Raw genomic sequence first — 18,010 nt, forward strand, 5'->3', positions numbered from 1 at the left:
TATCTGGAAAGCCATCTGGCCCTGGACTCTTATTTTTTGAGAGATTTTTGATTATTGCTTCAGTTTCCTTGTTGGTTATGGGTCTATTCAGGTTTTCTATTTATCCCTGTTTCAGTTTAGGTAGGTTTTAAGTTTCTAGGAATGCACCTATTTATTCCAGATTGTCTGATTTGTTGGCATATAATTACTCACAATCTGTTCTTTTAATTGTTTGTATTTCCTTCGTGTTGGTTGTGATCTCTCCTCTTTCATTCATCAGTTTATTTATTTGTGCCCTTTCTCTTTTCTTTTTGATGTCCAGTAAATTCAATCCAATTTATCATCCAAGAAAACTTTAAAGTTTTAGGTTATCATTGGTTAACAATGACCCATGAAAATTTTGAGACAGACAAAACTAGCCATCATTTTAAGTCATCTTTTTGCTAACAAATAGCAACAAAGATACATAATCTTATTTCTAGTCTTATCTTATATCTAGTCAACCTAGATAGAGGTAAGTTTCATATTTAATGCTGATAACACTAAAGACATGACTATCTTAATTATGCCAACAAATTTAAATACTGAATTGTGTTCCACTTGTGTCCCCTTAAAAGTCAATAAATTTGTTCCCATTGTCAATTTTTACCTGGTGCTCTTTGCTCCTGGACAGTGAAGGTAGAAGGAAGAGCAAATGGTACTGGTCCAGATGGCATAGAAACCAGTTGTGTAGGCCATACCTAGGTGGTGCAGAAATAGGAGGGGGAGTGGAAGACAGAAAAGGTGGAGTGCCACTAGAAGGTAGAGAGAAAAAGTTCCATGTTCTAAAACTTTTCTGCTCAGACAGATGAAGAGACAGCTTGTTTTTATCCAGCAGAGTAGAAATAGGCAGTCCATGTCAGACCAGAGAAGACAGGAAAATTCCCCAAAACAAAAGGAACTTCAGCAGAGGCTGGGGAATATTGCATAAAGTCTCTATCCTGAGGTAGACTAACCACAGACTTTTGAGTCCAATTATAGCCATTAAACCAGGAAATGAATGAAGGAGAAGCCCCCACACACAGCTAGAATAACCTGAGTCTATTAGGAAGAAGAGTGAGAGAATCAGCACTCCCTTCATCAGGGATGGCCTATGTTTCCTCCAGCAACCTGGGTTTTACCCAGAGGGGGCCTAGATAATCATCACCCAATATATTAGGAAGGGTTTAAGAGCCAAACACGTTAAAGCAAACACATTCTGCAAGAGGCCCTTGGGTTGGGGTCCTAATCTAGAGACATGAAGATTTGAATATAGGATAACTCTGTCCATTTGCCCTGTTTCTTACAGAAGAGATCTGTTATATCATACTGAAGCTTATGCCCTATTAATGGGTCATTTTCCCTTACCCCCTAAGGAGTGCTGAGGCCATACAGTGTGTGTGTGTGTGTGTGTGTGTGTGTGTGAAAAAAACATATATGTTTTTTCATTTCCTTAAATTGTACAACTGAAATTTTTTCCAGCGAATTAAAGGCATCCTAAGGGAGAGCCCATGGGGACTGGAGAAGTTCCATGCTCCTAGAAAAGTGGAGACTGTCCATACCAAGAAAATATTCCTGACTCCCAGCTGGCATCCCAAATGCAGGATATGTCAGAGGTTCCTGATGTCAAAGTGACCTGAGATGTCCCTTGAACAAAGTCACTCTGATCACTCCCTGCCATAAAGACCCTGTAAGAAGGAAGCCAGCCTTTCCCCAACTCCCCCATCACATTCTAGACTACAATAGGTGGCAGGATATGGATTGAGTTTGCCTTGTTGTGAAGGCCATACCATGAAGGCCATGCTGCACCTTGGATTGCCTTGTCATGAAGACTGTCATTGACCTGCCAATTTTTAACCCACAGAAAAGTTTTAAAAGAGGAAAATACCCATGTTTGTAATTTAAGTAGTTAATAGAGGACGTTGATAGAAAACCATAAAGATAGAGATCCATCATGCTCTGAGACACATTCTAAAATGTGTAGTCTTTACAGCCAACTTCGTTAGGAAGCAGTCTCCAGTTGTGTTTTAATTCAACTGGGTACTGGTTTTGGCAGGTTCTGAGTGGAGGTCCTATGGTCAGAAGGAGCTTGACCAGGGATGTCAACAAATGAGGAGGAAACCTTCCATGGAATTCTTACGATCAACAGCCATGCAAGTCACTTAGGTGGCTATCCCTAGCCCAAGACAGACAACTTTGTATAGGGACAGAAACAAAAAGAAGGCATCAAGTTTCTTTTTGCTGACAAATAGCAACAAAGATATATAATATTATTTGACATTTAGGCAACCTAGATAGAGGTAAGTTTCATATTTAAAGCTGATAGAATGGTCTTATTACCATTCTGGCAAGGGTACTACCTACCAGCCAAAAGGCAGAGTTTCTCCTCCCTGTAGAGTAGCCACAGGCTAGAGGATTGCAATTGACATGAAAGTGTTTCAATAAGACTGTACTCTTGGAAAAGCCTCTGAAATGAAAATTAAGAGAAAAGAGAAGTACACAACAAGCTCACACCAAGACTCAGGGTCAAGCAGAGAAAGTCTATTATCATGTGGTTTCACTTACTTTTGGAACATAAAGAATAATATGGAGGACATTAGGAGAAGGAAAGGAAAAGTGAGTTGGGGTAAATTGGAGGGGGAGAGGAACCATGAGACACTATGGACTCTGAGAAACAAACTGAGGATTTTGGAGGGGAGAGGGTGGGGGGATGGATGAGGCTGGTGGTGGGTATTAAGGAGGGCACATAATGCATGTAGCACAGGATGTAATGCATAAACAATAAAACTTTTAAATGAAAATTAAAAAAAAAAAAAAGACTCGGAGTCCAGATAAGAAGACTCAAAGCCCCACTTTTGGCACTTAAATGATGTGGGAATATTGGCTGGGGTTCAGAGCTGATGGACAAGAAAGAATTCTTGAAAGATCTTTAGTGTAAAAAGGTGATTTTATTGAAACATTTGGGATAGGACCTTGGGGAGAAAGGACTACCCTAGGGTTGTGAGGAGCTGATTATATACTTTGACGTTAGGGAAGGTAGAAACAAAGGGAAGTTTCTAAAAGGACTTTCATGTAGTAAAGAAGACACAGGATCCTGGAGGCCGACCTATTGCCAAACTAAGGTTGTTTTCCCCTCTAGCAAAGCATTAACATTGAGACAGTTGGGAGTTCCTAGAGGAATGCTTCAAGTATTTTGTCAATGACTACATGTTATAAGGAAATTTAATTTTATCTACATTTTCTAGTTCCTTTGTTCCCCATATCAGCACTGTCAATATTGGATAAGGTCAATGATATTTAATCTTTCTCATTCTGATGAATAAAGACTAATATCCAAAAATAAAGACTAATATCCAGTTTTTATTTGACTTTGTCTTATTGTAAATAAATGTGAATATTTTCATAGAATGTAGCTATTGATATTTTCTGCCAGTACCTGAAATAGACTTCAGAAAAGATGTAAGTATATACCCAGTTCCTAGCTTATTTTAATTTTACCACAGAGAAGCCCAGTTACTCATTTAAGCCACATATTGAGTCAGTGCCACACTTAGCACTGTCCTCACTTTCCTAGAGAGGCCCTCAGAGTGAGGCCTTCCTGTCTAAACAGGAAGATCTCATCTCACCTCCAAAGCCTGACTGTATCTTGACAGCCCATTGGGTGCCTTGGATGTCCTAAGTTTCAGAGAACCATTTACTGATGCTCTAAAACCTGATTTTAGCCTATTCTGAATGCCCAAAGAGTAAAAATCAACTTTTCGTGGAAACGTCTAACTGCCACCTTTGTGTAACTGATTTTGGAATATACAAATAAATATATCCAAAATTGTAATTATATTATTGTTATAAATTTGAGTAGTTATACTTTTAAATGTTTGTAATTATGCTAAGGAATATTATTGTACACCTTCTGGATCACTATACTAAGTATTTGTAATACCAAATAGACATTCACTTCCAACTCAAAAAAGTCACAAATTTTTTTGATCTGCAGCAGAATATAATTCACAAAAATATTTTAGTAACATGTTTTGCAGAATGGATGATCTATTAAGAATTAGTCTTTGGATATATTTTAAGACAAATTTATCATCAATTCCTGTAAATTTATCATCAACTCTTGTAGTTGACATGTTCCACTTACATATACTTTTAAGAAACTGCCTTTTAAAGATAACATTTAAAAATAAGTTCTTAGGGGCACCTGGGTGGCTCAGTGGGTTAAGCCTCTGCCTTCGGCCCAGGTCATGATCCCAGGGTCCTGGGATCGAGCCCCTCGTCTGGCTCTTTGCTCAGCAGGGAGCCTGCTACCCTTCCTCTCTCTCTGCCTGCCTCTCTGCCTACTTATGATCTCTGTCTGTCAAATAAATAAAATCTTAAAAAAAAAATAAGTTCTTAAAAGGTTGTATCCTTAAAGTATCATTGAAAATAAACTACATTTTGAGTAGTAGTATTTTTCTTCATTATATCTGAATCAAAAATAAATTGTCATAGTTGTTGTGTACATGAATTGTGAAATCTGAGGTAACAAAATTGACGTTTTGTTTTTAATTCATTCTAAGAATGTGGGAATAATTGCCAAATGGAATTCTGTAACTACAGTCTAAATTTAACTAAGTAACTAAAATTTAATCAATTTTTGCATGCAATTGATGTGGGAAACAGAGGCAGAAGAAAAATTATTAAATTTCCTTACCTACTGACAAGCCCTTAAAACAGGCAGAGTGACTCTCCTCTAAGGATTCAACTACCCCCACCTTAAGGCTTTGCCAAAAGCAAAGGGCAGTCCTAGCCTGACTGACCCCCTACCCTCAACCAGGATCCTGTAGGTCTACTTTAACAATTCCTTTGGAAACTTTATCTCTAAACCTCCAAGATAGTGTTGACAATCATTCCCAAGCATATGGCCCACTGATATACATCTAAAGGATCTCAAGATAAGGTTTTATTACTGTTATGCCTCAATAATGGGTCCGTGATTAAAGGAAGGAGACTGATATAAAGCGAAGGTCAAGCAAAGCTTTATTTCATGCCAAGCATCAAGAATCTAACCGAACATTTGGGGACGCACCTCTTACAAGAGAGGGTCACCCTTCTCTGTTTCACAGACTAGTTTTTTTTTTTTAATTTTTTCAATTTCTTTATTTTCAGAAAAACAGTATTTATTATTTTTTCACCACACCCAGTGCTCCATGCAATCCGTGCCCTCTATAATACCCACCACCTGGTATCCCAACCTCCCACACCCCCGCCACTTCAAACCTCTCAGAGACTAGTTTTTAAGGGCAAAGGCCTTGCTGTCAGGCCTGGCCACCACAGGTGGCCAATGAGATTGTAACACACACAGGAAACTCCACAGTGATGCTAGGTGACCAACTGCATTACAATTTACCCTAGTAGACATTTGAACCAGCCTATCACATATTGATTAGGATTGGTATGGGCCCCCACCAAAAGGTGGGGGCTCATACTCCTTGGTAGCTAGGGAGACAGTATGCAACCCCCCACTGATTGGATGCCTCCACCTGGCCTGACCCACCCTTGTATCTGGGCTTTGTTACCTGGAGCTGGTTTCTGGGACTTGTTTTTAAGCAAATCCCCTGGGGAAAGGGGAGCAGGGACAGTTTAACTTTAATGAAAGCCTCTTGCTAAATAGGTCCTTACAATTACTGGTAATGAATAACCTTTTCCCAAATAATAGCTAGCTCCTCAAGGTCCTAGAAACCTTGCTTCCAAAATTCCTCAGACTTATACCATCCCTAACCCACTGCCCAAATTACTCCTCATATCCCTGGGGCAGTAGCTCTTCCTGCCCATGAGTCCTATACCTGTGCTTTAATAAACCACCATTTTGCACCAAAGGTGTCTCAAGAATTCTTTCTTGGTCATCAGCTCCAGATCTCATCCCACTGAATCTCACCTATGTTCTAGAACTCCATCACTATGAGTGCTAAAAAACAACAATTATTAAAACATAGAATTATAATAAATATAATTTCCATTTTTTGCCTCTACTTATTCCTTATCTTTTTTTTAAATTTAAAATGGATATAGTTAGGAACTTATCAGTGGCCAAAATAATTTTGACTGCCCAAAGCAAAAGTTCTCCACACATCCTTCAACAACTACACAGATAACAGAAAACAAGTAACACTATTGAAACGTCAGATCTTCGGCATGAACTGAAGAGAGAGAACATGAAGATTTTAGATTACATGCAAAAACAAAAACCAATGTCTAACAGTGCTTTCTCGTAGTATTCCTAAACCTTTTATATATGTTTGAAATTATATTTAAATAAAAAATAAACAAAACACAATAATTGGCAAACATATTTCAAGCTAATGGAAACAAAAACATAGTAATGATTGTGGACATGGAAGCCTAAAAAATAGAATGCAAGATGAAAATGTTGGTGTTAGAAAGAAAATGACACATTTTGATGTTAAAAGCCATAATTCACGATGACAATATAATAATTATAAATTTCCATGTATCAAGTAACACAGCTACCATCACAAAAACAAACAAACAAACAAAAACTGTAGGAGATTCAAAGAGACATAGACAGAAAAAGAATAACAGTAGATTTTGCCTATCATGCTCAGAATATATGAGACATAAAAATATAATCTTATGAAAATTCTTACATCCACACACTAGAAAACAGATCTTCTTAAATATTATATTCCTCAAAATTGATTACATACAGTAAGAAGCAGAAAACAATTTCTATAAAGGACTAGACAGTGAATATTTTAGGCCTTAAAGCCTACACAAAAACAATCATGGAGCTGGTTTCTGGGACTTGTTTTTAAGCAAATCCCCTGGGGAAAGGGGAGCAGGGACAGTTTAACTTTAATGAAATATGATTGTATTCCAATGAAATTTAACTTATGAACACTGAAATGTGAATTTCTTATAATTCTCATAGGTCATGAAATACTGACCACTTAAAATATTTTTTCCAATGATTTATTTTTTCTTAATGATTTAACATAGGCAGTGGGCTAGATTTGGCCTGAGAACTATAGTTTTTTGGAACCCAGACATATTAAGAAAGAAAGAATGAATGAACAATCTCTATAAAGTAGAAATTTTATGACTACTTCTACTTATTGACCACAATGAAAAAATTAGAAATTAACAACAAATTTTAATCAGGTCAAATGCAAATTTGGAATAGAAGGATTAATTAACAACATTTTGGGGAAAGTAGAAATGCAAACCAAAAGTACAAAGTTAAAAAAAAAATGATAATAGAAGCACTAATGTTAGGCCTTGTGGGATAAATATAAAGCACTGATCAGAGGAAAGTCCATTGCCTTGAATACTTATGTCAATAAAAAGTGAAATAAATAAATAAATAATTTTCCCGCCTGACTAGAAAAAGAACAGCAAAATAGTGCAAAAGAAAAACACATTGAATAATATAATAAAAATAAAAACAAACTAACCAGGTAGGGAATATCAAACAGAAGTTTTAAATATTAAATCCTCCCTTTTCCTCCAAATAATTAATAAAGTGAAGTGAAAAGCCAACAGGAAGAGCAGAATAATGTAAGAAACAAAAGGGTAGAAATAACCATTAACATAGGGAAAAAATTAAATAGTAAGAAGTTACTTTGTAACTTTTTGCAAATAAATTTGGAACCTAAAAGAAATGAATAATTCTGTTAAGTTAAATAAAATTAACTTACTAAAATTGATCCCATTAGCAATAGAAATCTTAGGTGCACCAATTTTGGTAGAAGAAAAGAGAAAGATATCATAGAGTTACTCTCAAAATGCACAAAATTCAGATCATTTCAAAAGGAAATTATACACTTTCAAAGAATAAATAGTCCCAGTTTTACATTAAATTTTCCAAAAAAATAGCTAATGAAAAGAAAATGTTTGTTGAAGCAATTATAACATTGATAATTAACATTTTAAATATAGCATTTTAAAAGTTAGAAAACAATATCATTGGCTATCAACAAAAAATATTGAATAAGTTATCAATCAACAAAATACAACACCACATTAATAATATCATGTGACCAAATAGATTGGAATGTACAACATAATCTTGTTTTAATAATTGAAATTCATTAATATAATAGATGGTATTAATAGGTCTAAAGAGAAAATCATATTATTATCTCCATTTTTCAGAAAAATGAAAAATGAAAAAACTTAACACCCATTACAGATAAAAATACTCAAAAAATAGAAATCTATGCATACTTTCTGAAACACATATCTTGCTTAATTGTCAAATATGAGAGGTAATTCCAATAAGATCAGATAAGCAACAAGGATGCTCAGTACCTTTATTACTATTGAGCCCTATACTAGACGTGTTGATCAATGCAATTAGAAAAATCAGCTGGAGGCATAAGAATTAAAAAAGAAAACTATTTGCAGAAAATTTGATAGTATATCTGCAAATCCTAGATGATCAATGATAAAATTAACTAAAACAATAAGTTAGCAAAGAAAAGGATATAAAATTAATTTAAAAAACAATAGCCTCAATATACACTAAAAACCACCAATTGCAAGATATAATGGTAGAGGAAAGATATGAATTTTGTACCATTGTATTATCCATAAAGTGTCCATTTCTGTAAATTTTCTCTGTTCCTTTATGGTCTATGTTACTTTGGACTCTCTTTTCACTTACAGAATCCCTTTAATATTTCTTGCAGGTCTTGTTTAGTGATCATAAATTTTTTTTAGTTTCTATTTGTCCTGGAAGCTTTTTATCTCTTCTTCCATTTTTGAATGAAAGCCTTGTGGGATAAAGTATTCTTGGCTGTATGTTTTTCTCATTTGGTACCCTGAATATATCATGCAATTCCTTTTTGGCCTACTAGGTCTCCTACCAGTCTAACGTTTCTATCCTTGTAGGTTAAGTAGTTCTTGTCTTGGGCTGCTTTCAGTATTTTCTGCTTTTCTCTGAAATTTGCAATCTTCACTATTATATGTTTGTGTATCATTCTATTTTTATTGATTTTGAGGAGGGTTTTCTCTGCCTTCTGGACTTGAATATCTTTTCCTTCCCCAGTTTAGGGAAATTCTATTATGATTTGCTTACATATACCTTCTCCCCACCCTTTTTTCTTCCTCTGGAGGTCCCAATAATTCTACTTTTGTTTTGCTTTATGGTATTGCTGATATCTAGAAACATCCCTTCATGGTCTATTAGTTGTTTTTATTTTTTTTTTCCCAACTTTCTTCCTTTCCATCATTTTGTCTTCTATGTCACTGACCCTGTCTTCCACCTCATTCACCCTAGCTGTTAGAGCATCCAGTTTAGACTAAATCTCAGTCAAAACATTTTTAATGTTGGCCCAATTCAATTTTACTTCTTCATTAAGGGGTTCTCTAGTGTCTTTTATCATTTTTTCAAGCCCAGTTACTAACTTTATAATTGTTATTCTGAATTCTAGGTCTGACATTGTACTTATACCCATATCGATTAAATCTATCGCACAGACTTACCTCTGGTTCTTTCTTTTGTTGTGAGTTTCTCCTTCTAGTTATTTTTGCCCAGAAAAGAATTAGATGAATGAGATAACAAAATAAGAAACATACCAACCACGATCCAGCAAAGTATACACTAGACACATCCAAAAAGATCAGAAACCAAAAAAGTGGGGAGAGGAGGTGGGGGTATATAATTTAACAAACTCTGGATCCCAAAATTGTAAAGAAACAAAAGCATATATATACAAAAATAAAATTGAATACAGTGAAAGGAAGCCAAAAATGAAGAATATATCCATAAAATGAAAATGAAAAAAGGAAAATTTTAAAAAGACTTTAAAAATAAAGTCGATACAATAAACTAGCTCAAAAGGAAAAAGAAAATTTCAAGCTGAAAGACTAAAAAATTATGGGGAAAAAACCTTGAATTCTGTATACTATCTTCAACACAGGAGTTTTGCACTTTTGTGTGATTCATAAACTTAGTATTCTTCTGATGTCCCTGCTGGTCTTCTGAGGGAGGGTCCTGTTGCACTGATTCTCAGGTGTCTTTGTCTGAGTGGAGTTACATGACCCCTTACCAAGAGGCTCGACTCAGTGTAAGCTGCTTCCATTTCCTCTGTGTCTTTTTCCCATAAATGCTTCCTGGGCAGCTTTAGAGGATGAAAAAAATAAGAATGGGGGCACCCTAATCACATCCCAGTGCTGAAGTGTCAACACTCCAGTGTACCCTCAGGGAAAAGCAATCAATCACTTTTGTTTGTATCAAACTCTGAAGACTCCTGAGGTGCACACCTGCACCAATCATGGGAGTGGGGGTGTTACTGGGGCTCCACTCTTCACTGGGTTGCTGGATCCTCAAAGCACCTGTCTTGTTCCTCCCTGGAAAAGGAGGAGGGTCATGTTGCTTGCTGGGCCCCTACTTGAAGAACAGTCTTCTGTGGTTTGTTGTAGCTGGGAGCCCACTCCAGGACTCACTATTTGTAGCCTGCTTTCTTGTTCCAATATCTGGGAACACAGTCACACTCTAGCACTCCCATTCTTTCTGTGACCCTGGTTGATCCTGAGACCACACTGTCCCAACTAGGACTATGCCCTGCTTCACCACCTGAGCACATTCCAGGATGGGATGTCCCTTGCAGGAGAAGATTTCTAAAAGTTCCAATTTGACATTCCATTGCTCTATCACTTTCTGGTAACCAGCCTCTGAAGACTCCCTCCCCCTGCCCTTTATCCTCCAAAATATCCCCTAGATTCACTTCTCTCTACTTCCTATCTTGTGAAAAATGATCACTTTTCTATTTGTAGACTTGAAGTAATTATTCTCTTAGATGCCAGGTTGAATTAACAGGTATTCAGAATGATTTGATAGATATCCAGCTGAATTAAAGGGACCAGATGAATTTACAGTCCCCTACTCTTCCACCATCTTTCCTGCCTCCTCCAGATTTTTTTAACTTGGAATTTTTAACTTGGAATAACCCCTTTTAATTTGGAATAATCCCAGTGCTATATTCAGCCTTTTAACACCCACCTCCCTACAACTGGCATTTTGGCCTTTAATAAATATATTTTCTCTCTCTCTCTCTTTTTTTTTTTGTTACTTTCTGTAAAGCAGAACCTGAATTAAATAGATGTTTAATCTTCATTTTGGTCCAACTTGTGTTTTCAACATCAAATCTATTTCAGTGACTCACTCAAGCTCTTAATAACCTTGACTGTAAGGCTTTCAGGTTTACTCTTCACCTTGAAGAAGCTAAACAGTATTTGCAGAACTTGTCAGCATTTTCCTCACACCTTGAAAAGAGAACAGACTTCAAGCAACTGCTTATAGGAAAATGTGGAATCAAAGGTGCAGGAGTGTTGAGGTTCAAGTGCTGAGAGGATAGTGAAGGTGTGCCACTAATGGAGAAAATGGTGTCAAGAGGAAAGGCAGCTCTGTGCTGGGAGCATTATAGATACATTCAGTTTGGCTCATTATTCAATCTGTCACAAATATGAATGAGAATTTTGGTGTCATTTTAAATTTTTCCTGAATCCTGGATAGATTTGTTCCTAAAGACAGAGCCAGAATTAAAGATTTCATTTGCCCTTTGCACATATATAAATTCAATTGGTTTTACTTTCTCACTAAGACTTTTGCTTTAGTTAGGGTCCTCCCCTTCTTTTAAAATCAAGGCCACAACATGAATTTTCATAATGAATGCAAGCAATCTGAACTTGATCTCTGAGGATGGGTGGTAGCTGCGCATAGGGGCTGGTTGAGCTCCCAGCTGGAGTTCGCAGGATTAATTTTCTGTGTTGGAGATGTGTTATGGCCTGTGTGTATCTCCCTGCAGTAGCTATTTTTATACCTTTACTTGTTTCAAAAGCTTTTCTTTCTTTTCCTTTTAACCTTGAGATCAGTAGTTGCTTGCACAAAAATGTAATTCCACTGGGGGCGAAACTGTGAGAAGAAGGAAATGGTTTCCAACTCTAAGGATTAAAGTGGGACAATAATCTGACTTCAGGGTGTTCTGAGCCATGCTGAGCACTGTGCAATGCTGAAAGCAGGAATCAGGTTCTCGTGATACACTTGGATGCTTAGCAGAAACAAAACTAGAATTATGTTCCAACCATTTCTGTCTAGTTATTACCTAATACTCCCAAATTCTTTTAAACGTTATTACAAATGTTGAGAGCAACAACTAATTCAATTGCAAATTGATCAAATGTGCTTATAGGGATGTGTCAACAATGTATTATTTACTAACAAACATTTCTAAATATTCTTGGCACCCCAAGAAATACCCTGGTCTATAATCCTGCCTTCAAACACATTATATTGTACTTTTCTTCTTAGTGTTCTGCAGTCTCTGTTAGTTTGTTTGTATCTGAAATTTCCTCGATTAAACTGAAGTGAGAGTTTGTGGCCCATTCACCTAAAGATTTCTTTGAAACATTGCATTGCATGGTGTGTGTTCTCCCAAGCAATCCCATTAAGATAATATTAACTTTTTCTAATTTAGAACCCAGTACTTTATGTACAAATACAATGGAAAAAAAAAAAAAAAGAAAACCTAATACTTATTTTCAGATTACACTGAGACAAATCACAGATGTTGTAGATATGCTTTTCATAAAACAATATCACTGTTCATTCAACAACATGGTTCTAGTTCCCCCTGATGACTCATTGGAAACAGAAGATCTTAACAAAATACCCCTTCTTTGTGGCTTATTCCTGTGCTTTACCCACTGCCCCCTCTGTCATGGGCAAAGTTCTGGCTTCCTGCCTGCCTGGCTGAGATGTGCCTTCTCTCACAGTATGAGGACCAACAGCACAGCAAACTTTACTCGTTATAGCACATTTTCCCAGCAGGAGGCATGGTGATGACTTATGGCCTTAATAATCTCTTACATTTATCGATAACACTTTATACTCCAAAGTGCTGTACTTGTTCATCTCTTTGAAGCTGAAAAACCACTCTCCAAGGCCACATCTCCTTGCTTCAATTACAGACACAAGCTCAAGAAGGCTTCTTGACTTATTTACAATCCCAGAGATGTATGTGGGAAACCTAGAGCTAACTGGAGCCAGAATCCAGGACTTCTTACCCTTAATATTTATTCACTAAAAAGTGCATCTATTTATTCTAATCTGTTTATCTATCTATTCAGATTAGCTATCTTTAAAAAGCTGTCCCACCAGAAACAATAGAACACAACTTGATGGATTTCCTGAGCATTTCAACATATTGACCTCCTCTTCTTCTTTAGCTCTTACAAAACTAGACACATATATTAATTCAATGAAAAATTATGTATTATGCATCCAGGGTACAGCTCTGTGTAAGGTGCTTTCAAACATGGTTCCCACTTTTTCTGAGGCAGCATCTTGTCAAAGAAGGGGCAGATGATGTCCCAGGAAGATTCTGCAATTATTGTGACTGAGTAAGAGACATGGGTGCACAGTGAAGAGGGTTCCAAGCCACTGCTGGTGCTTAATATCACATATGTGAGTCAGGGCATGCATATTATTCTTGAGGGATCACCATGCAATGACAGTCAAAGATACATTCATAGAAAGGGAGGTCTCAGGAAAAGAGGTGTCCAGGAGAGCTGGGGAGAGAGAAGTGTGAGTAGCAAGAAGGATACTTGGAAAGTAAGTACGTGGGTAAGACTCCTGCCTGAAGATGTCTAGATTCAGTGAATGGGGGGTGGTGGGGGGGACTATTGAGCCTGCAATGGGGGAAAACCTCCACCAACTCAAGGCACCCTCACTGATCTTCCTTTTAATGCTATTAATATTTCTGTTTTACTGAGAGTGAAGAAGATGTAAATTGTTGGTAGGACGAACTAAAGTGAAACTCAAATCTTAATCTCAGACATCTATTAGAATATGGTTCGGCATTTACCAGACTGCCCAAAGATTGTGGGAACTCTGAAAGCCAGAGACGTTCACACAATTTTCATTTTTTCTGGAGAAAATTATGTTCTATTTATTGATTTAATTATATCTCCCTCTTTCTAAAATAAAGAGTGATACCCATTGCTTTATAATATTGAATACTCATACTACTATGAAAATCGATTTTTTTAATAGAAAGCTAGAAGCTATAATAAATACTAAGGACTCTAAATCTGTAGTTCTCCACCCTGCCTATGGAGCTGGCATTATTCTTTAGGAGGGCAGGACAACTCAGGACTCCTCCTGAATGGAGAGTGACAGCTGAGAAGTTGATAAGAACCTGCAGACTCGGAACAGCTGTTGTCTACCCAGTAATCAACATGACATTTTTGATTGCTGTTTCAAGAAAACAGTGTGTCAGCCACAACATCTCTGTTTATTTTGGGTGCTTTTATTTTTTGAAATCATGAACAAGAATCAGCACATAGAGTAAGAGATAAATACTCCTGGTTGGTTCTATCTTTAAAATATTCTGCCTTTTGTTTTTATTAATGTCCTGAATATGGGCATAATAATCTATATAACTTGAGTAATTACTGGCAAACCCAGTCAATAATTCAAGGCAGTCTCTATAAAAACCTGAGATTGAAAAACAGAGAATAAAGCAACTCTACTAAATCATGAATTTTGGAATCTTCAGAATTACATATGCCATACTTTGAGCAGATGTCTTTTTTACTAATCTAGCTAAAATAACATGAAACCCGAATTCAAGATTAAGAAGCCCCTTTATTTGCAACATTCAAGTCAACTTAAAATGTATGGATTTACAAGCCCAGTTAGGTTGAATTTTTTTTTTTTTTAAAGATTTTATTTATTTATTTGACAGAGAGAGATCACAAGTAGACAGAGAGGCAGGCAGAGAGAGAGAGAGAGAGAGGAGGAAGCAGGCTCCCTGCTGAGCAAAGAGCCCAATGTGGGGCTTGATCCCAGGACCCTGAGATCATGACCTGAGCCGAAGGCAGCGGCTTAACCCACTGAGCCACCCAGGCGCCCCTAGGTTGAATTTTTAAATTAAGTATATTATGGTATTTTCCCAGATCACAGTAAAAGGTCAGTAGTCATCAGTTTTTACTCTTACAAAAAAAAAAAAAAAATCAAGGTGCATCTCACACCTATGTGAGGCCTCTTTGTGAAGTAGACTCTTCATTAACACTTGGTTTACCAAAGTGTTCACTGCAGTCTGAGTTCCCTAGGCCAAGGACAGTGGGAATAACCCCTGGAGTTCTAAAATACTTTAGCAGTAGGATTCAAGTCCTGACTCAATAAATTAATTTCAGACTATTATTGAGAAATTAGTTTGTGAAGCAATGACTTTATCAAATTGTCTTTAGTATTTCTAAGAATATTTGGTACTTAAAACTAATAAATGATGTAAGATAATATATTTTACAAAATTATAATGAGCTACCACCGAGAGGAGACAAGATGGTGGGGAAGTAGGAGGAGGTGCCATTTCAACCTGTACCCTAAAGTGAGCTGATTACCAACCAAAGAACTCCAATCACCCATGAAATCAGGCTGAGATCAGAATTATACACGTCTGGATCTCTATGGGGGCAGAAGATGCCAGTGAGCAGGTAAAGCAGAGTGGAAATGTTGGACTAATATCAGAAGATAAACAAAGGGCCACCAGAGGTGACCCTTTGGTAAGTAATACACCACTACAAGAGTGCCTTGCATCTGGGGACCAGCATTAACTTGGAGTCTGGTTGAAAGCACTCAAAAACAGCAAAGGATCATGGAGGGAAACTGTGGGAATGGGGGCAGTTAGGGACAGGGGCTTAGGTTATGACCCAGGACAGCCACCCCTGGTGCTGAGCCAGAGAGAGTGTGGTGGAGAAACCAGGTCTTGGTCCCTGAGCCACCAGGACGCCTGAGAACAAGTGGGATCTGGCTCCTGTGAGGGCCTGGGAGCTTCACCAGCCAGCAGAAGCACAGTCTTTTTGCACTCTCCATGCGAGTGATGTGCCATGCTATCAGTGTCTGAGATGCACACGCCCCACACCCTCGCCTGAGACAGGTGTGTGAAGGTGCCAGCCCTGCGCTCTTGGACCTGGAAAGACGAGGCACTCCCAGGCCGGGCCAGCAGGAAAATCTCAGTGTGCAATCATGGCTTGGAATCTCTCTGGTGGTCTGGAGTTGCCCAGACAGCCACCGCTGTCATGGTTTTGGGTACAAGCAGGAGTTCCTGTGTCCCCAGGGACCGCAACTCAGAACCTGCTCTGCCAGCAGCTGAGGAGGAACTTAGGTGCTCTGGAGTACCCAGAGGAGAATACACTGAGGCTTCTATCTGAGAGGGAGGTTGGGGTGCAGTTTGCTTTCCTCTAAACCTCAAAAAATCATCAAACGTAAAAATCATCAAAAGCTGTCAAGGCAAGAGAAAACAAAAGAACAAACATAAAAACCTCCAGAGAACAAAAACCTAAAAACCAGTTTACTCAGCACCACAGGGCAGGAGGACTTAACTCAGGGAACATTGCCTGAAAACCCACGTGGCAGGCCCCTCCCCTAGAACACCAACCAGGGGAAAAAAAAAGAAAAGACGACAAGAGAACAACCACCACTACTTCATAGATACTTTTATTTTTAATTAGTTCTGACTATTCTGGTTCATTTTTATATATATATATAATTTTTAACCTATTTACCATCACAGTGAGATGTCCAGTACATTAAATTCCATAATAACCCTTTAACCGGAACTTTCTGAAACATATACACGTGTATTTCCTTTGGTTTTCTATTTTTTAATTTTTAAAAAAATTTAGTTTAGTTTAGTTTATTCTTTTTTTATTTTTATTTTTTAATATTCATATAGAGTTAAACTTCAAGGTTTAAATTTCCTTCTAAACCCCTTTCCTCAATCACGCTACCCCTATATGTAAACCAATTTTTAATCCCCTTTATCTTAGGAAAGTTGAGTCCTTTAACAAAGATATCAAGATACATCCAGGAAGAATCAAAATAACCTTCCTCACCCACAATGAGAATTTATAACCACTCTCCCATCTTTTTCTTCCACCAGTGTTTCTGTGTTTTTGTGTTTGTTCTGATAGTATATAAATCTTGTACTTGGCGTTCTTTTTTACAAAGGTTCTTTTTTTTTTTTTTTTGCTTTGCATGTATTTTTTTTTCTCTTGTCATATACGTTTAGTAATCTTTTTGTTTGTATACTTCATAAATCTTACCTTGGGGTCCATTTGGGCTGAGCCTTATCTTTTATCTTCACTTTTTTTCCTGTCCCTCTCTCTCTTATTTTTCTTTTTCTTTTCCTTTTTCTATCATTTGGGTGGGGAATCCAGATTGCTCAGAAGTGTTCCAGGGTGCACCTTGACTGCACCACAGTCGATACATCCAGCTACATCCATTCACCCATATCTCACCAAAATGACTAGGAGGAGGAATGCCCAACAGAAGAAAAATACAGAGAATGGGCCTTCTCCAACAGAGCTAATGGCTTTCGACATAGACAATATATCAGAAAGGGATTCAGGCTAACAATTATCCAGGCAATAGCTAGGTTGGAAAAAGCCATGATGACAAAACAGAATTGATTAGGGCAGAACTGAAAGCCAACAGGAATGATGTTCACAATGCTCTCAATGAGATCCAATCTAATCTAAATTCTCTAGCTTTTAGACAAAAGATAGAATTAGTGATCTGGAGGACAAACAGATAGAGAGAAGGATCAGGAGGAAGCCTGGAACAAACAGCTTAGAAGCCACGAAAACACAATCAGGGAAATAAATAATGCCATGAAATGTTCCAACGTCAGAATTATTGGAATCCCTGAAAAGGAGGAGAAAGAAAGAATTCTAGAAGATAAAGTGGAACAAGTTCTCCATGAAAAATTTCCCAATCTTGTGAATGGAACCAACGTTCATGTACTAGAGGCAGAACGGTTTCCCAGCAAGACTATAGATTCTTTTTTATTATTTTATTTTGTTTTGTTTTTCTTTAATTTTTTATTTTTTATAAACATATATTTTTATCCCCAGGGGTACAGATCTGTGAATCGCCAGGTTTACACACTTCACAGCACTCACCAAATCACATACCCTCCCCAAAGTCCATAACCCCACCCCC

This window comes from Mustela nigripes, chromosome 13, assembly GCF_022355385.1.
Source record: "Mustela nigripes isolate SB6536 chromosome 13, MUSNIG.SB6536, whole genome shotgun sequence".
Taxonomy (NCBI): Eukaryota; Metazoa; Chordata; class Mammalia; order Carnivora; family Mustelidae; genus Mustela; species Mustela nigripes.